This window comes from Melanerpes formicivorus, unplaced genomic scaffold, assembly GCF_026170545.1.
Source record: "Melanerpes formicivorus ecotype bairdi unplaced genomic scaffold, bMelFor1.0.p_v2 SCAF_7, whole genome shotgun sequence".
NCBI classification, from domain to species: Eukaryota; Metazoa; Chordata; class Aves; order Piciformes; family Picidae; genus Melanerpes; species Melanerpes formicivorus.
Window position 1 is genome coordinate 9551442 of NW_027142359.1, and position 17740 is coordinate 9569181.

A 17740-nucleotide genomic window follows, 5' to 3' on the forward strand; every position below is an offset into this window, starting at 1 on the left:
GTTTCTTGATGATCAAACAACTCACTGGGAGCAAGCAAGACATGAGGTATTGAGTGTGTCTTTTTAGTGCAAAACAATTCTGTACAGTATAGCTCTCAAAATACTATAACTCCGGTGTGATGTTTCAACTGACAAGGCATTCAGCCTTCCCAGGACTAGTCTAATAGGTCCTTAGTTGCTGTTCTCTGGAGCTGGGAAATTGCAGAACTGCAGGGCACCTGACTATTTTCTCCATCAAGAATATGAAGTCAGTGAAATTGGACTGGATGCAAACGCATTATTCTACACTTCCAAGACAATGTTCATTTTCTTCATGTATACAGAATCCAATAATGTTTAAGTCTGGGGTTACATCTGTTATGCAAAACACCACACTCTAAGAAATTGTTAGATCCTTTACTCCAGCTCCTGCTGATCGCTGTTAGAATAACCAATTTGTTTTTCTTCAAGAGCACATTCCCCATGGCCTGGTAGCAGCACCATAGTAACAAGAAAATGACACAGCTTATCTCAAAGGTGGATGAGAAAGAGCAAATGAAAATTCAAACCTGCAAATCCACAGCAGAAGTTTTTATGGATATTAATGGAGAATAGAGCATCTGGAGTATCTCCGATAAAGTCTCCTTATTCTTTGAAAGCCAAAAGATTTGGAAAGTAAGGAACGGTCACATCAACGAAATTGCATACCTAGAAAAAGTTAGCAATCTCTGCTCTGGTCACGAAGGAATATTCCATTTCTATTTAGAGATGTCTTTGTCTTGTTCACATTCTCTCCCTCACACACCAAAGAAGACAAGAAGTAGAAACAAGACAGAAACCATGTTTAATTCAAATACTTATCTGGAAAATAAGACATCTATCAGTATTTATTTCCAAACTAGCAGGTATGTGAATCAGAACCAGTAAGCTCAGTGGACTCTGCCTTCTCTTTGAAGACTTCCAATGTAGTTACAATAGATTGAACATAACAAGGAGGGGAAGTGGAATCCAGTTTGAATCTTATTAGATCTTGCAGGTTGATGAAGCTTTCTAGGACTTCTCCCCATTAAAAAAGTAAAACTTGGAAGAAACTCTGTCTCCTTCTAAAACAGATGCTAGGTATAGCAGCAGTATCTGGAGTAGTCAGTGATGCCTTGAGAGATCTGAAATACCAATAGGAGCTCCTCAAGCACACTTGCGCATAATCTGTGCTAAACAGAGCAGGATGAAAACCCCAACATCACCAGTGCTTTACTCCAGACTTCTCAGATACCCTGAACTCAAAAGAAAAGGAGTAGACACTGGTAGATCTCACAATTGCAATAAATAAAATAAGTCTGTCCCTCCCATAGCATTTTACACAGGCATTGTCACCTTCCTTTGGAAAAATGAGACTTAGCCACCAGTATGGGTCAGTCAATTCTCATTTAAGACCTTCAATGAGCAATAACTGCTGAAATTTATGCAGGGAGTAGATCAGTGAAACCTTATAGCTCCTCAAGTTATGACCCCGCTAATAAACAACTTGACAATATGCACCAGGATAGCTTTATCCACAAATTGACACTCAACCTGTTCACCATCAGATGGCTTCAGCTTTTCCCAAATGCAGCCAAGCTGGTTTCACCTGTCAATCTTAGAGATGTTATAAATTAAGGCAAAGTTGTCATGACTGATTTCCACACAGGCAGAATGGAACAGCAAAGTTTTTATTCATAGGCAAAGGTTTAGCTGTAATATGTAGCTGCCCTTTGGAACCTTTGCTTTTAAGGTTTAAATTGTTTTTAAAGGGAGAAGTTTCTCAGTCTCAGGGTTAAGATAAACCTACTCTTCCTTGGGATTCCTCCCATTGCACTGTCTGTCTTGACAGTGTGGTGGTCATGATGTCTCACCACTGCCAAGATCCTTAAATGTCACAATGTCCACTGGACAAAAACCTGGTTTCCAATGTAATTTTTTAAAAGAAGAGGTGAAGCTCATAAATAAATACCTTTTCTTAAAAACAGAAGAGTTTCTACTGTAGTCAAGAACCTTCATTAATGCCATCCAGACAGATTTACATTTTACAAAAGCACCAGGTTTGGGGGGGATTGCCATTTAAATCATCAACTACTGTATAAATTCCATTTGTAAGCCCCCTTGGCTCCAACTAAAGGGTATTTAAGAGCCTGTCTGACTGAGTTATGAAAGGACCTAGTAAAAGGAAGTGGAAAAAAGGACAAGCTATAGAATATCCATTAGTAAGATGACTAATATTACTACAAACACGTGTTCCATTTCTTTGGCTTCTTTCATGGAGATTTAAAGATATTTGTAGCAAAGGCTCAGGAAGAAAAGCCAAAAGAGAGACAAATCTTGCAAAGGGAGGTCATATTTACAAATCCTCAATATTCCTTCAGGTATATTGTAAATCATTAACGAGGTATTTTCAATAATTAAAGTTCTTGATGAGTTCTTTGGAGATCTGGTCATGATTAGTAAAGAATTAATTGTCATATTTTTATATGTGTATATATACACATAAAGTGCTGGCAGTCTCCAAAAATCTGGTAGTTTGGCTTCTTGGGCAAAAATGAGGTAATGTAGCAAAGTTCTGACTATGAGGAAACATACAGTTTTTAGATCACAGACAAAGAAGATTAATGTTAAATCCCACACTGTGCTGAAAAAGGATATCTTTCCATCTAATTTCCTTGGGTTTTTTCCCAATGTTTTACAGTTTTTTATAGAAATGTTTCCTGTTTCAGTAATCTAACTTTTCCCTGTCACACAGCTCACATTTTCATCAGCTTTAGTAATGAAAATAAATTAGTTAAATTCACTTTTGTTTAAAGGAAATTTCTCATTCAGATTTCTGTCCAACAGCAGATTATATTAACACCGAATTCAGAGCTGGAAATGAGTACATGGAGGACAAAATCAAATGGATTTTTTTTTTACTCTGATTGATGGAAATGCTTCTACTGCTTCTCTGTTTTTCAAAATCTTGGTAAATTTTGCCCTTGTATTGATCTGACAATTTGGTTTAAACTGAACCTGTTAAGATCTGTCAGGATTTCACTCTCTTACTGTTTTGGATGATTTTTACCATTGTCTAAGGCAGTTGTTAACTAATAAATTCATGAGCAGGGCAGATGAATCTGTGCAAAGCAAGAACCTTCCTGCCCTGGTTGCCATGCCTTCCCCTCAGCCTTCAAAGAGATTTTGTAACAAATTTCAGCCCAAAATCCAACCCCAAAGAGAATACTAAAAGGTTTAATTAATCATTTTGATTTGTTTTGTATGTGTGTCCATTTTAAGGTAGGTGGTTTTCATCTGGTCACAGACGCTAGTGCCTTTTTCATGGTTTGAACATCAGGAACTCAGCAGAAATATCCATCAGAAAACTGCATAGCCAACATAGATTTTTTATGTTCTGCGTCTGTTGTCTCAGAGTCAAAAGGCTTAAATGCTCTCATGAAAGGTAGAGGGCCCCAACTTTCTTCTGTGATTCACTCAACTTGGACATCAGAGAGCACGAAATCAAAAGATTTAAACAGAAAACGCTATTAGATAATCTGCTATAAATAAGGCTTCCCAGTGACATATTGGAGGATGATATATTGTAGACTGGGGCAAGTAGAAGGGACTTCAGCACAAGGCAAAAATGAATCACTAAAAAAGCATTCTGTGGAGGAACATACCTACACAGAGAACCTCCCAAACTTTCCATGTTAGCCTGAGATTATCTGTAAATGCCAAGAAATTCCAAGCATGTGATAGTTATTAATTTTCATTCCTTTTTTTTTGGTTAAAAAAAATATATATATATATATATATATATATATATATATATATATATATATATATATAAAGAGAGGAGGAAATAAAGAGCCATACAGAGTCTTCTCTGGTGGCCTATAGCACTGTAGGAAAGGTTTTTATATAGATGCAAGATGTCTTTCATTAATTAGAATTTAAATTTCAACAGAGCAAGCTGCTTTTCAAAATAAAATAGTCTGTTGGTAACCTCCTGCTAGAGCTTTTGTGCTTGATCTTTAATGTGAAACAGTCATGCTGCGACACAACCCAAACTGCACCCGGGCTAAGACTTGCTCAGAAGGGCACTTCTCTTCCACTTGTTTCATGAATGTTTCAGAGCAGTTCTGTCTAATTTCACCATTTTTTGTAATCAGGATTGCCTTTTTTGCTTACCTAGAGGGGAATTTGATTCCTAAAGCACTACACCAATGTCCTCTGCAATGCCACAGCTGTCATGCCATTAACTCAGCTTCCAGGACACCCACTACTGACCCAAAAAGCAGGTAATTACTAGACTCCCTCTGAGTGACCAGGAGAATCAGAAAGCTCTGCTTGAGACTATTACCTTGTGTCAAACTCAGAGAATCTGACCCTGTCTCACATTCACTTCCCCACAACTGCAGCAATCTCTTTAGCATTTGGAGAAAATTAAACTAAATGCATCTTGCCAACATCAAATACTCAAAGGACAGCTTTTATTTTAATTGCTGTAGACATAGAAAAAGGAGTTCTTTAAGGAAGTCTGTTAACTAAGACCTATATATAACTCTTGAGGAATTCCTTAGTGATTTTCCTGGTTAAACAGATTTCCTTACAAACACATTTGTTTGCTGCACAGGCTGGAATTATTGTAAAATCAAACACTTATTTTTCAGAAAGCCTGATCTGGCCAGTAGTGCTAATACAACGGATAGTAAACACATCCATTGCACAATTTAGGTTTGTCTTATCGATCTTAAAAAAATGACTAGGCGTTACAGAGCCAATGTTTGTATACACGGAGAACAGGGCCAGAAGGAAATGTTAACCTTTAATGCTCTTTCTCTCGTTGATTTCAGGAAGGGTTTTTTTCCAGATCCAAAACCTTTCTATTAAGTTCAGTACTCTTTCAATAAGGCCGGCAACATCCATTGGAGCCAAAGAAGAGCAAAGTTTGTCTGATCTTTTTGAGACTCTGCTTTCAGTTAAATAACCCAGCAGACCATTCGCTGGATTACCATTCCCTAAACTGTGAGCTTCAGAACAAGGAAAACAACAGCCTATGCAAGCTGCATGCAGGCCTAAATTTGTGCTATTGTGAAGGAAAGCATCTTTTTTCATTTCTTTGCAGATTTGGATTAATTTATTTCTCAGCTTTACATTCCCCTTGTTTATTTCTGAATTTCTATATTAAAAGGAAAAATGGCTTCAGCTGGTTTTGTTCTTAATTTTCTAAAGTATTGCCCAGTATATATTTATAGTGGTGAGATGATAGATTCAGTGGCACAAGGCCAGGCCGTACTGTTGTGAAGATAAGCCAACGACCTGTGAATAGACAGTCACAGGCTTGAATTCAGAGGTGATGGGCAATACAGACTAAGCAAAAAGGAGCCATACATAGCCTGTGTTGAGGTAAATCATAAAAAAGAGGGACCAGAAGAGGAAAAGCAGTCAAGCAAATGGTATGTAACATCTAATCTAAAGCACATTTATCTCTCCTTCAGCACACACAAAACTTTTACTAGTTTCTTTTTATGGTTACTGAATACACACATTATCTGAAGTTAGAATTTACTGTGCTGGGCATTAAAGTCTAACTAGAACCTTAAAAATACGTTTTGTAATAAAAACATTTATTAATCTGTAACCTACACCAACTCTTGCAATCCTACTAAATTCATCCCATTGTGTCCCAGAAAGAATATCATGAACAGATGCCAACCACATGTGTTCTAGAATAAGAGTGTTTGACTATCTTCTATTTGCTACTACTTTGGCTCTATTTTAAATACATGTCTATGTTTGCTCAGCAGCCTGGGCTCTGAAACACGCAAAAAAAAAGACATTTCATAGAATCAGCCAGGCTGGAAGAGACCTCCAAGATCATCCAGTCCAACCTATCACCCAGCCCTATCCAATCAACTAGATCATGGCACTAAATGCCTCATCCAGTCTTTTCTTGAAGATCTCCAAGGACAGTGACTCCACAGCCTCCCTACACAGTCCATTCCAATAGCAAATCACTCTCTCTGTGCAGAACTTCTTCCTAATACCCAGCCTGAACCCCACCGGCACAACTTGAGACTGTGTCTGTTGCTGGTTGCCTGGGAGAACAGATTGACCCCCACCTGGCTACAAACCTCCCTTCAGGTAGTTGTAGACAGCAATGAGGTCTTCCCTGAGCCTCTTCTTCTCCAAGCTAAACAATCCCAGCTCCCTCAGCCTCTCCTCTTCCTCCTTTCTACAGCCAGGAAAAGATTTCTGGAATATGGAAGAACCTCAGCAACTCCTTCATTCAATCGCTTTCATAATGAAAACAGCTCAGGATTAAAGAAATCCAGGGAAAGAGAAAGGATTAACCTAAAAAAGACAACTAGGCAAGTCAAGTGAATGAATTTGAGCTTTGTTAATCGCTTCCCACTTCAATAGAGAAGTCCTGCAAGTACTGGGCCACTGCACCATAGCTCACACACGTATGCCAGGGGTGGAAACAGTCCCCCTACATGCTCATCAGCTTATGCAACATTAATCAGGACCACAGTGCAATTGTTCAGAAGAACAGGAATACACAGCCCCTGGCACAGGACTGTGTTTCTCTCTGGTTTCATGCAGTTAAGGAAAGGGGCACAGAAGTCAGAGTGATACTATGGCACTGTAATGGAAATAAATGACTTTGCAGACCCAAAAGAGGGAGGTGGGAGTGAAAAAGCATCCTCACCCCCAGCCCCAGCGGCTGTGTAAATCTGTCCCTGCCAGGCAAGCTTCAGGAGGTGCTCAGTGCCCGCTGCCTCCCCAGGAGTCAGTGAGAGTTCAGGTACTTACTATGTCATCAGGCTTGACCTTCAGATACAACACCAGCAGGACGTTTGTTTTCCCACAGCAGTGATTGCTTCAGTCAATTATTATTGCCCATCCTAGAGTGCAAACACATAAGGACTTGATTTACAGTGCAAAATACACATCCTGAATTTACTTCCTCTTGTTTTTGGACTGTTGGGGCATCTCCAGCTTCAAGAGGTGACAGCAAATTTCTTGGTAGGTAAATGTATCTGTGTATAGGGAAGGATAAGTATCATTCATTCAGGCCATCCTGAGATGATCATTTGGTATAGCTTTGGATGTGTTGTGTCAGACATGACACTATAAGGTTTTTTTGCTTTTGATTTTAGAAGTGGTGTTTATTTTTCATCGCCCCCTGAAGATAAAATCATTCACAAATCTCTTGATTTAGCAATGCAACCATTACATCCAGATTAATGCAGATTTAAGATTGTACATTCAGTTCTTTAAGCAATGTTTAGGTATTACTAATATACTGAAAGATAAATGAGACAGCCTCATGGTAATACAGCTTTTAACCTTTCCTCTCCTCTACCATGACGGGGGAGAATTACAGTAAATGATGGTTACCTTGTCTGCAGTATGGACAATTGATTTGACCTCACTGCATCTGATGCTCTAATGGACTTCGTGGCTGAATCCCTGGAGATATAAAATATGTCCAAGTGAATTGGGGCAGGTTAAAGAACAGACCTGCTTTTCATGGCTGGCTCAAGCTATAATAGATCTTCTGGTTGTTCTGAGAAGAAGATTAAAAATGATCAATATCCAGATCATTTAAAAAAAAAAAAAAAAAAAAAAAAAAAAAAAAAGTGGTGGCTTCTGTAAATCTACCCTAGCTATATTTTTTTCCTGCCAAATGCTGTGGGGGACACTCCGTGCTGCTGACCTGAGTTTCTATAACAAATGTGTTCTTCCATTTACTCTCTCATAGCATGTTCCCCTTTATATTAAGAATCAGGCACTCAGATGGTGTGAATCAGCATTTTCTTTACCAAGTCATGCTTCTTTACACCATCAGAAATCTGGCCTTAGGATTATTTGATATAGATAAAATCACAATACTATAGTAGCTCCTGGTGCAGAAAATACAATCAAGGACAGATTTCGGAGAATGATGGCAACCACGATAACTGAACGTCCTTATTGCTCTGCTAGATGCAGTGCATGAGAGAGAACAGAAAGGTCTAGATTAAGGGGGAAACAAAGATATTTTCTTTGCCTGCTGTGAGCCCTTCATTTGGCAAAGCATTATTCAACATCTTGTTTATCCTTGGATATCCTCTCAGGAATATGTTTGCATACTCTTCCCACTGGCCTTGTGTACATGAGCATGTACCGTCCCACAAATCAGAGACCTTCCTCTCTCCATACAGCAATAACAGGCCAGGTGGCTTCACTGGGGTTATTTACATGCATTTACTTGATTTTCCTGTAAACCCCAAGCCTTTAGAAGGCAGCTATACAACTGTTCCATAGATGGCACACATATATTACAGGATGATTTAGTAAACTTGAAATCTAGGGAGCCCAACTCTTTAACCTGCAATATCTGACTGAATCTGACATTTCCATTTGTTTAATGACAGAAATAGAAGCTAATCTCAAAGTCTTCCCATCTTCCTAGTTTGGAGGAAGCATATAGCAACTGGATTGACCTAGCTCAACTCCACTAACATGCGAGAACATGAAGAATCTTCTATTTTGAAGAAAAAAATTCTCTAGAGTCAGGACATTTCCAAATAAAAATGTGGTTTGCATCTACAAAAATGGCTTGCAAACAAATTAATACAAATGTCCAATGCATTGTAAAAGTCAAAGATTTTTTTTCCCCAGTTGTTTGTTGGACAATATTTACCTCTTTTGCATATTGTTTGTTTAAAAATATAGCTGTATAACAAGGGCCTCTGAAAGGGAGGTTTATTTGTCCTCATGTCCTGTTCTAGATGTATAAAAGTAAAGGCACTTTTCACAAGCCCTTTGCTCAAGTCTCTGGGGTTTTCTATACCCTGTAGCTAGGGCTGAGCTGAATGCCTAGCATCCATGGGTAGAAGAGGGAACAACTGCTGCTCCTCTGAACCAGCTATTCTTATATCAGGAAACATTGTCAGGTGCTGCAAACATCAAGCTATCTGAAAGGCCAAAGTTGAGCACTCCATTATTGGAGTAGATGACACCTTATTCTTCAACAATTCTAACAACTTCCAGTCCTTCGCTGCCCCTTTATGGACACAGATGTCATTTGGATGAGGGGGACAGCCAAAATGACAAGAAGGCGACCTGTCAGTGAACTCGGGAGCAGGTGAGGCCTGTCAGCTTCTAATTTGAAACTGGTGTCAGTCCTGAGGAATGGCTGGTATAATCACATTGGTAACTGATACCCCACAAACCCTGCAGACATTCGCAGTGTGCCTGTTATGAGTAATATGAAATTAACAATTCGTGTTTACGACACGAGACACCGAGGGAATCAAGTAGGTTTCAGTAACTGGATCAGCTCCGTCTGTCTTCCCGAGCAGAACACAGAGCTGCCTCACTCAAAGCCAAAATGACTGTGTGCTTGTGTTACAATAGGCATTGTATTTATTTGGAAGGCAAATTCCCGTAACTAGGCATAAAGCAAGTACGTAAGAAACAACTGTAAGAGACTAACTCCTGTCTCTCTTGATGTGAATCAACAAAGATAAAATCACCTTTACCGTGTGGTAATGTAATTCGTTTCCTGCTTTCTCCCTCTCCAATTTTTTCCCTCTGTCTCTCTCCCTTTTTCTGTTTCATCCACTTTATTCTGATATTTGGCCTCGTTTGTACCTTTAATTTCAGAACATGGGAATGTTCAAAAAGAATCAAGTCTATCTCCTCCCTCCAGACCAAGACACTAACTTCTAGTTGAAGTTAGTCCTTTTAAAATTTCTCCCACTCAGGCCCAACCCTCAAGACATTTGTGATTTTTTTTAAGTTAGAGTTTGAGACCTAACAAATTGTGTACATGCTGTATCTCAGATTTTCTGAATAACTGAAGGGAAGGGTCTGTGTAAATCTCCTCTCTCAGACACATAAATTACCAGCTGCATGAATACTGCTATTAAGACATGCAGACAAGTGCAAGGGGTGGGGACAGGGCAGGATGCCCGAAAGAGGTGGAGTCACAGAGGAAACAAGACATTTGCTCACTGAGTAATTTATCTTTAATCTGTCTTCACTACAGCTGAGTAAGAGTGAACACCATGAGTTAAGTCTGTCAGGCTCCCTCACTTCTCTAGCATAAGGATTTTTTTCTGCAAACCAGCCCTTTGCTTCCTGTTTCTGTATTGCTTTACCTGTTGTTTTTTTTATTATGAATAGTCAAAATTGAAGTGTGTGAAGCTAATATTTGCATTGAAATCAGACTGAAGTAAAAGCTGAGGCTAAACTTCATTTCTGATTTGAAGACAGCAAAAGCTCACAATCTCTTCCCCAAACTGGCAGAATTTCTGACAATTTGGTTCCTTTCCTGGTGAAAGTGCTGCCAAGCTTGGCACATATGTTAGAAGCCATTTCCTTCCCACAGACTTGCAAAGTTAAAGGAGGGCCAGAACACAGATCCATCCCAATTGTAACAGTGGAATTTAGTTAGTGGTTTTAGATAAACTCAGGCCCAAAACCCAATGATTTAGTGGAGCTTGCTGAGCAGCTTAGTACATTTTCACATATATAACCCACTTGAGCTACTAGCCTATTGTAGTACTGCTCTGTGGTAGGATAATACAACTTATTCCCGCGTTCCAAGAGAGAGGTAAGCACACAGAGCTTCAGTAATGTGATCAAGGCCAGGTACAGTATTACAGCTGTGATCCAAGCACAGACATCTGTTGTGCTCTGGCCCAGCAATAGCACACCATGCTCCTCACACCACTTAGTTCAGGTTTCTAGCCATGAACCCTACCTAATTAACAGAAGACAGGTACACCTGCAAACAGTCATTTGGGGAAGATGTCAGCCCTAATTCCACCAGCAGTTCCAGCTTGCAAAACTCACATTAACTCATCAGAAAAATATAGTAGCGCTTTGTGTTGCTGCTACTTGAATCCTGAGAGCTCATCCTGAGCAGCTTTAAGACTTGCTAGAAATCACCCATCATACCTCTGAAAAATCAGACGTCCAGCTCTAATCTTAGCAACCTTTCTCCGCTACCCAAAATCTCATCTCTAAGCATCAGTTTTCAGTCCTGAGACAGGGGCTACAAACTGTTCACACTGCCATTGCTGTAGTCACCTCTAGAGATGTAATACAACAGCTCACTTTAAATCTGATGGTACAGCACAATTGTTTGGTGTTTGGATAGGGCACATAAAACCTTGATAAAAATGGCATGCATTCAGAGCTTTTCTAGAAGCCAGTGAAATATGTTTTAGTTTTCCTCCTACTTACATGGTTATAATTCAACATACGGTTTAAATAGAGAGCCTGCCTCTGTGAAACAAAGCCCAGCACAACAGCACACAGTCCTGCTGCTTTAAGCCAATACAGAAGGGTGACTGCTGGGCTGTGTGTGCCACCTCCCTAAGGGTACAGCAGGTTAGGCAGGGTATAATGGTAGAGTCAAAAGAGGGCCTTGAGCTGAGTTGCTGGGGGCAGGACTAGCCAATCTGTTGAATTCTTCTGAAGCTCAGCACTTGTAAAGGGCTTCTCTGTCAACAGAAACATCAGTTATGTTTTTTATTATCAGCTGTAAGTGTGCATTATCTTTTGATTTCCTAATAAATCACATTCATGTGCGTGTGCATTCTCTACAGTATTCATTAGAGTAACAATAAGCTCTGGCACAAGCCTTGAACAGCATAACTTAAAATGATTGCTAAAAACTGACCTTAGCTTCCTCTGTAGTACTCACTGAGCCACCCACAAAGTCCAGCAGATGAAATTCCACAAGCAGGAATCTGGGTGATGCCCCTGCCCCTTGTGCTTCTGCCATTATTTAGTTCAGCCCATCACCTGAAGAGCTAACACTGAACATGTTACACTGATCATTAGGAACTGATGACAGCAGGTAGCTGTGTGTCCAGCAATACCAAGCTGCTCCTCTCAGTGCTCTTCCCTCCTGTGTGCAAGCTATTATTGATGGGCACTAAAGCACAGAGCAGAGACCACCACTGCTCTCTGTCCTAAGCCAAAGCTGGCAGAGTACTGGTCTGATTGGTGTGGCATGTTAAAGCACCTCATTAGGCTCACTTATGCCTCCAACAGTTCACAATGAGGACAGAAGTGTATCTTTCATTTGGGGTTGTTGCTGGTTTGTTGTGATTTTTTTTCCTTCTTTTAAACCAGGCAGAATTTCTACAGAACTTCTGAAGGTTTTTCACAGTGACCAGAAAACCAAGTAGGATGTTTAAAAAAAAGAAAAAAAAAAAAAGGCTATGATCCCTTCTGAAAGGTAGGAAGTAAGAAGAATGGGACAAAAGCCTTTGTCAAGCTGTTCAGAGTAGACCCTGATCTTGAGACTATTCCCCCTATGCAGAAAGGAGCAGCACAGCACATCTGTTTTCATGACATAGCTGATGGTATTATGAACACTCAGGTCCTGCACTTCCCCTTGAACTCACATCACCACTTTCTGTTAATACAATTACTTTTGGGGCATCCTGGGTTCCCACCAGTTTTAGTTTTGAAGTAAAACAGAATTAGTCCTTTCAGAACAATTATGGAATGCACAGTGAAGCATTTAAAAGCAGGAAAGATGGAGGAAAGGAAAATGACACAAAAAATAGATGTCCCAAATTTTAATTCTACTAATCTCTATAACTCTGAGTTAGGTAGAAATGAGGAAACCTGCATCACAGAAAAAAAAACCACAAGCTGAGGCATTTGAGTTTGCCACTATGTCATGATGAACAGCGAGCAACCTTACATTCATTGCACAGGAGATACCTTCATACAAGTCTTTCCTCTGACCACCTGAAATCAAGAGCTCAAGCAGGACTGGTCCCTAGCTCACACAGCTGCTGTAACTGCTGGCTTACAAATATCACCTCCCTGACTTCCTGAATTTTTAATGAACTCTACAAAATAGGTTGGCATTAGCAGGGAAACTAGTCTATAAAGCAGGTTCAAATCCTTGCCCTGTGTCGTTCCCTCTCAGTAATTATTACTTCACAACTCACTGTGCTTTGCTCACTACAGGGCTTACACAAGCAAGTGTCCTAATCACTGAATATTTTAATTTTTTTCCTATATTCAGAAACTCCATCCTGCTCGGGAAACTTTCCCCTCAACAGCAAGTTTCAGTTTTTGTGACTCAGTGTTTTCTTTAAGAAGAAAAAAAGAAAAACAAAAAAAAGTTTCAGTCAAAAATCTGTAACCACCTTGAACTGAAATGGCAGAGTTTCCCCTGCCCTCAGCTGTGTGGCAACCTGTGCACAGCCCCAAGGAAAGATCCAGCACCAAAGCAGTGACCAGAGTGAAAATCCTGGAAGCAGGAAGCCAGCATTAAAGACATCCATTAAGCAGTGTTTACATACACAGCTGAAGTGAATTACAAAACTCCCCAGGAGTATTTGCAATGTGAGAGCTTAGGAAAGTCATCTGGGAATTGCACCTCAGACACAAGATGTTATGCCAGTAGCAAAATTAGTGGCTGTATCTTACCCCAAGAAGCCCACATTCTCCCCTTAAGTTCCCAGGAACCACAGCTGCAGAGGGATGCCCGCAGACTTTCTCATCTCCTCCAGCTGGTACCAGACTGCAGAATGATGACATGGAGTTATGGAAGCAGACCTGGACACATGTGACATTTGACTGTAATTAATGAGGAGTCAAACACATAGCTATTTCTGTTACACATGCCTAATGAATGGGAATTAGTCATAGCTGTGATTCCTGGGTGGCTATTTATGCTGCTTATCTGATGTGTTAAAGGAAACTGCACTATTTTCTAGTCCAAAGAGGGATGGGTAGGTAAACCAAGAACTGACCTCTGCCTTTGACTAAATTTTAGGAACCTGGTTTCCAAGTTTAGAAGTGTCTGGATGTATTTTTCCTTTTTTTTTTTTTCCCTTTTTTTTTCTTTCTTTGGGTTTTCCTGACTTCAGTCAGGAGGTGAAATGCCAGAAATACCCAGGGACACCCTATGTAACCAGACAGCTCCCCCACAGGCATTGCAGCCCAGCGGCTGTTTTTCCAAACCACCCCTGAACTCTGAACCTTCAAATCATTTACAGATCTCTTACACTCGGAGACAAAACCACATCCCTGCACGACTTTCAAAATCAGGAGTGTGGTGAAGAGCCTGGATCAGCAGAGCTCTTGTGTGTAGTCCAGCTGCATCACAAACGCAGCTGAAGTGACTGTGAAGGCTGATGTGGTTCCAGTTGCCTTCTGGAGCTGCGAATGGAGGAGTTGTGGGTACAATCACTGTGTCAGACTCTGCTCATGCCAGACGCAGTTTAATGTCTATGGGGCTAAACAGAAGCTGGGCACCCAATAGCTCTGTAATTATCCAAAACAAACCTCCTCCTCCTGCTCTGGCTGGAGCCTCAACAGAGTTTAACTAACCAAAGGCAACTGGGAGATCCTAAATTTCCAATTACAAGCACTGTCTGGTCTGGCGGTATTTGTGCAAGCCTTCTGTCCCTGGTGATAAGGTGGGTTTTACTATGAAATATAAGGGTTGTATTGTACATGACTGTTCTGTACAATACAACTTACAGAGTTTCTCTGGTGTCCTTTACAAGGGGACTTCTATCATATTGAAATTTCCATGTTTCTGAGAGAGGCAGAAAAAGAAATATTTCTGTTTCTGAAATTTCCTGTTAGGTAACTACTGTTGAAGTATGTACAAGATGGCGTGTCAAAACATTTTTATTGTTAGCTGTGAAAATTACATTGACTGACAGCAGCAGTTTAACAACTGAGGTGCAGGGTGGTTTGTTATTTCACTTGTTTTTCTGTGGATCAGTTCTGTATTTTAGGAGGCTATCATTTTGAAATGCAGGCTCCCTGCCTCCCACTTCCAGTATCTTTATTAAGCTGGTAAAAAGCAAGCGAGTAACAAAAGAGATTTTAAAGTAACACTTTACCTTTGTCTTACTGTGTGCTGTCAGAGTGTCATAACCTCTTACTAACACAGCCAATGTGACTAGTGGAAATACAGTTAAGTGTGTTGGGGGCGAGGGGGACTGTAACTTAGGACCCATTTCTCCATCTCTAATTAGGCAGCTAATCAAGATAGTCCAGAAGACTTGTGGAAAGCAAACAGAGTTTTACATCAGAGATATGAAAAGGGGAAATAGCTGACAGAACAGAAAGCGACAATTTGTAGCAGTGAGTTTGCCCGCAAAGACCCTCTTAAAAGCCGCCGGGCATCGGCTGTGTGCATTATTTGTGCGCCACCTGTCCTCACCGTGCACAGACAGGCCCTGCCCGCAGCCCCTGGCTCTGCCCGCAGCCCCTGGCTCTGCCCGCAGCCCCTGGCTCTGCCCGAGCGGGTCCCGGGAGCGCCGCTGCCTGCCACCAGTGGCCGCTAGGTGACGCGCGTGGCGCTGCGATGGAGGCGCCGAGGTGCCGGAGGCTCCCTAGTGACGGGCACAGGGCTGCCCTTTCGCCATGCTAAGCGGCGCTGCTGCTCGCAGCTCACAGCCAGCCAACACCAGGACAGCCTGTCCTCTGGATCCTTTGGTTTGCTAGCCACGGGGAGCCAGTCCCGCAGAGTTTACTGTTATCTTCATCTGGAAATATTACACAGTGATCCTGAATATCCCAACACCCCTTCACTTGAGCACCCACATGCATGACTACTTACCAAAAAGTCTTTCGTATCACTCTAATCAGAAATGAAAGCCCATGAAACCTGTGGCATTGGGCTGGGATGGCATCTCCATCCACATCTAAGTTTTACACTTACCTCTATTCTTTGTTTTAATCCCAAGGAAAAACAAAAAAATTGCTTCAATGTTTTCTCAGCTTGCTTCAGCATAATGACCACAACTGGCAGGGAAAAAAAAAAAAAAAAAAAGAGCTACAGAGCGGCTTGGACAGGAATTTTCTAGAGATTGAGAGGTTTGGCAGTGTATTTTTAAATGTACACAACAATTTTATCACACCAGGGATGTTAACTTTGCCAGCACGGCTATGTGAATGTTCCTTGCTCCCTGTCTGCTCACATCACCGACCTAAGGGCTGTGTAACACTCATGTGCCAAAGTCATGAAGAGTGACTTAAACGGCTGCCAGAGATGCTCAGGCAATTGAGCTCATCTGAATTTGTGTTTCTGCACAGTCTGCTCTGGTGGGACTCTCACCTTTCTGAACAAAAGCATGTGTTTCACTCCATCTCCCACATCTGACACTGTCTTAGTATTCTTCTAGGATAGGTCTCTGTCACCATAAACAAAATAAACTATAGTAATAGCTTCATTTGGGATCTCACTGGGAGAGAATGACTTAACAGCAACTTCACAGAGGTTACAGGCTTCTGCCTTTGGCTCCAGCACCCCAAAAAGCAGTGCCAGTGCTCAGTGTCAAGACACACTGGAAAGGAAAGCAGTTGAGGATTGCAGTTAACCCTGGATTCACAACATCAGGGCAATTAACAGCATTTTAAAAATGTTAGCAGAGAATGGGGACAGATATAAAGGAAGAAGGGAAAGGAAAAGGAGATAAGGAGAAACAAAAAATTATCTGAGAGTAATATACAGGGTAAGTAACAAGCATACCGGTCTTCATTTTTTGTCCCTGTTCATGTGTGTGCACACATACATGCCTGTGTGTCTTATATCAGCACCCGACCATGGTAGCTGCTGCTGGAGAACAAATAAGAGAAGGAAATGTGGAAGAAGACAGTGAATAAAAAAGGAAAGTGGTCTAGAACAAGGAAGCTTGTAATTTTTTAGTTGTTTTTGACAACTGATGGTCTTGCATAAACATCCATAGCTTCCACACGGAAGAACTGATTATTCTGAGCATGAATACAAAGATTCACTCCTGGGTAGAGCTATTTCAAAGCAGTAGAACAGTTGGCTCTTTAAAATGTTTTTGAGTGATAACACTAAAAAACTCGTAATGGTAGCAGCACAAATGAGGCACTGTTAATGAATTCGGTCCTTGCTGGTAAAATGCTGCCGTGCTTTTGAAGTAAAAATTTCAAACTGTTTGTGTTTGTTTGCTAGGAGTTTGCCTTTCTTTTCCACTTTCTTTTAATTGAATGGGATTTTGGCTCTGCCTGTCATTTTGAAGCAGGCTGGAAAAGAGGGAAACGGCCTTTGAGAAACTAATTTAACAACTAAATGCTGTCCCTGAGAAACCAGAGTGGTTCCTCTGTGCCGGGGTGGAGTCACCATCCCTGGAGGTGTTCAAGAGGGGATTGGATGTGGCACTTGGTGCCATGGTTTAGTAGTCATGAGGTCTTGGGTGACAGGTTGGACTTGATGATCTTTGAGGTCTCTTCCAACCTTATTGATTCCATGATTCTATGAACAGGGAGGGCATGGGGCTGAGGGGGTATATGCTCCTCACAGGCTCAGTTTTCCCAGGTCCCACATGGCCTTCAAAGGCCATTGGCACCATGTTTTTTAATGTTCTGAAATTTAAAAGATTTATAAGTTTGTCGAGAAGCACCATGAAGAGGTCTGAATAGTGGAAGCTGTCCCTTATTTCATTTAGTTACCTAAGAAGAAGCTAACACCTTCTATCAAACTTGCAACAGTGCCCACTTTTCAAGTCCTGAGGTGCCTCCTAAGTTCTGTTCAAATTTTCCCACAGGAAAACTGAAATAAAATCCTGTCCCGCAAGTGCTGTTGCCACACAGGAATTTCCAGTTTGACATAAATTTAAGTCATTAAGATCTTTTCAACACTATTCTGGCTTTGGGTTGCCAGGATGCCTTATTTTATACAGAGAGGAAGTTTTGGGTTACAATTTCTTTGATAAAAAGGTTGTGTCCAGGATCC

The 17740-nt window shown here is 41.0% G+C and overlaps 1 long non-coding RNA gene across 1 annotated transcript; it reads right to left on the reverse strand.

The window, feature by feature from the left end:
* Positions 1 to 1062: 1062 nt before the first annotated feature.
* LOC137442336 (uncharacterized) lies at positions 1063 to 15149 on the reverse strand. The gene is made up of 4 exons (XR_010987639.1): positions 13444 to 15149; positions 7390 to 7461; positions 6802 to 6893; positions 1063 to 1142 (listed from the first exon to the last, which is right to left on the reverse strand). It is a non-coding gene; the product is annotated as an uncharacterized lncRNA (long non-coding RNA).
* Positions 15150 to 17740: the final 2591 nt, after the last annotated feature.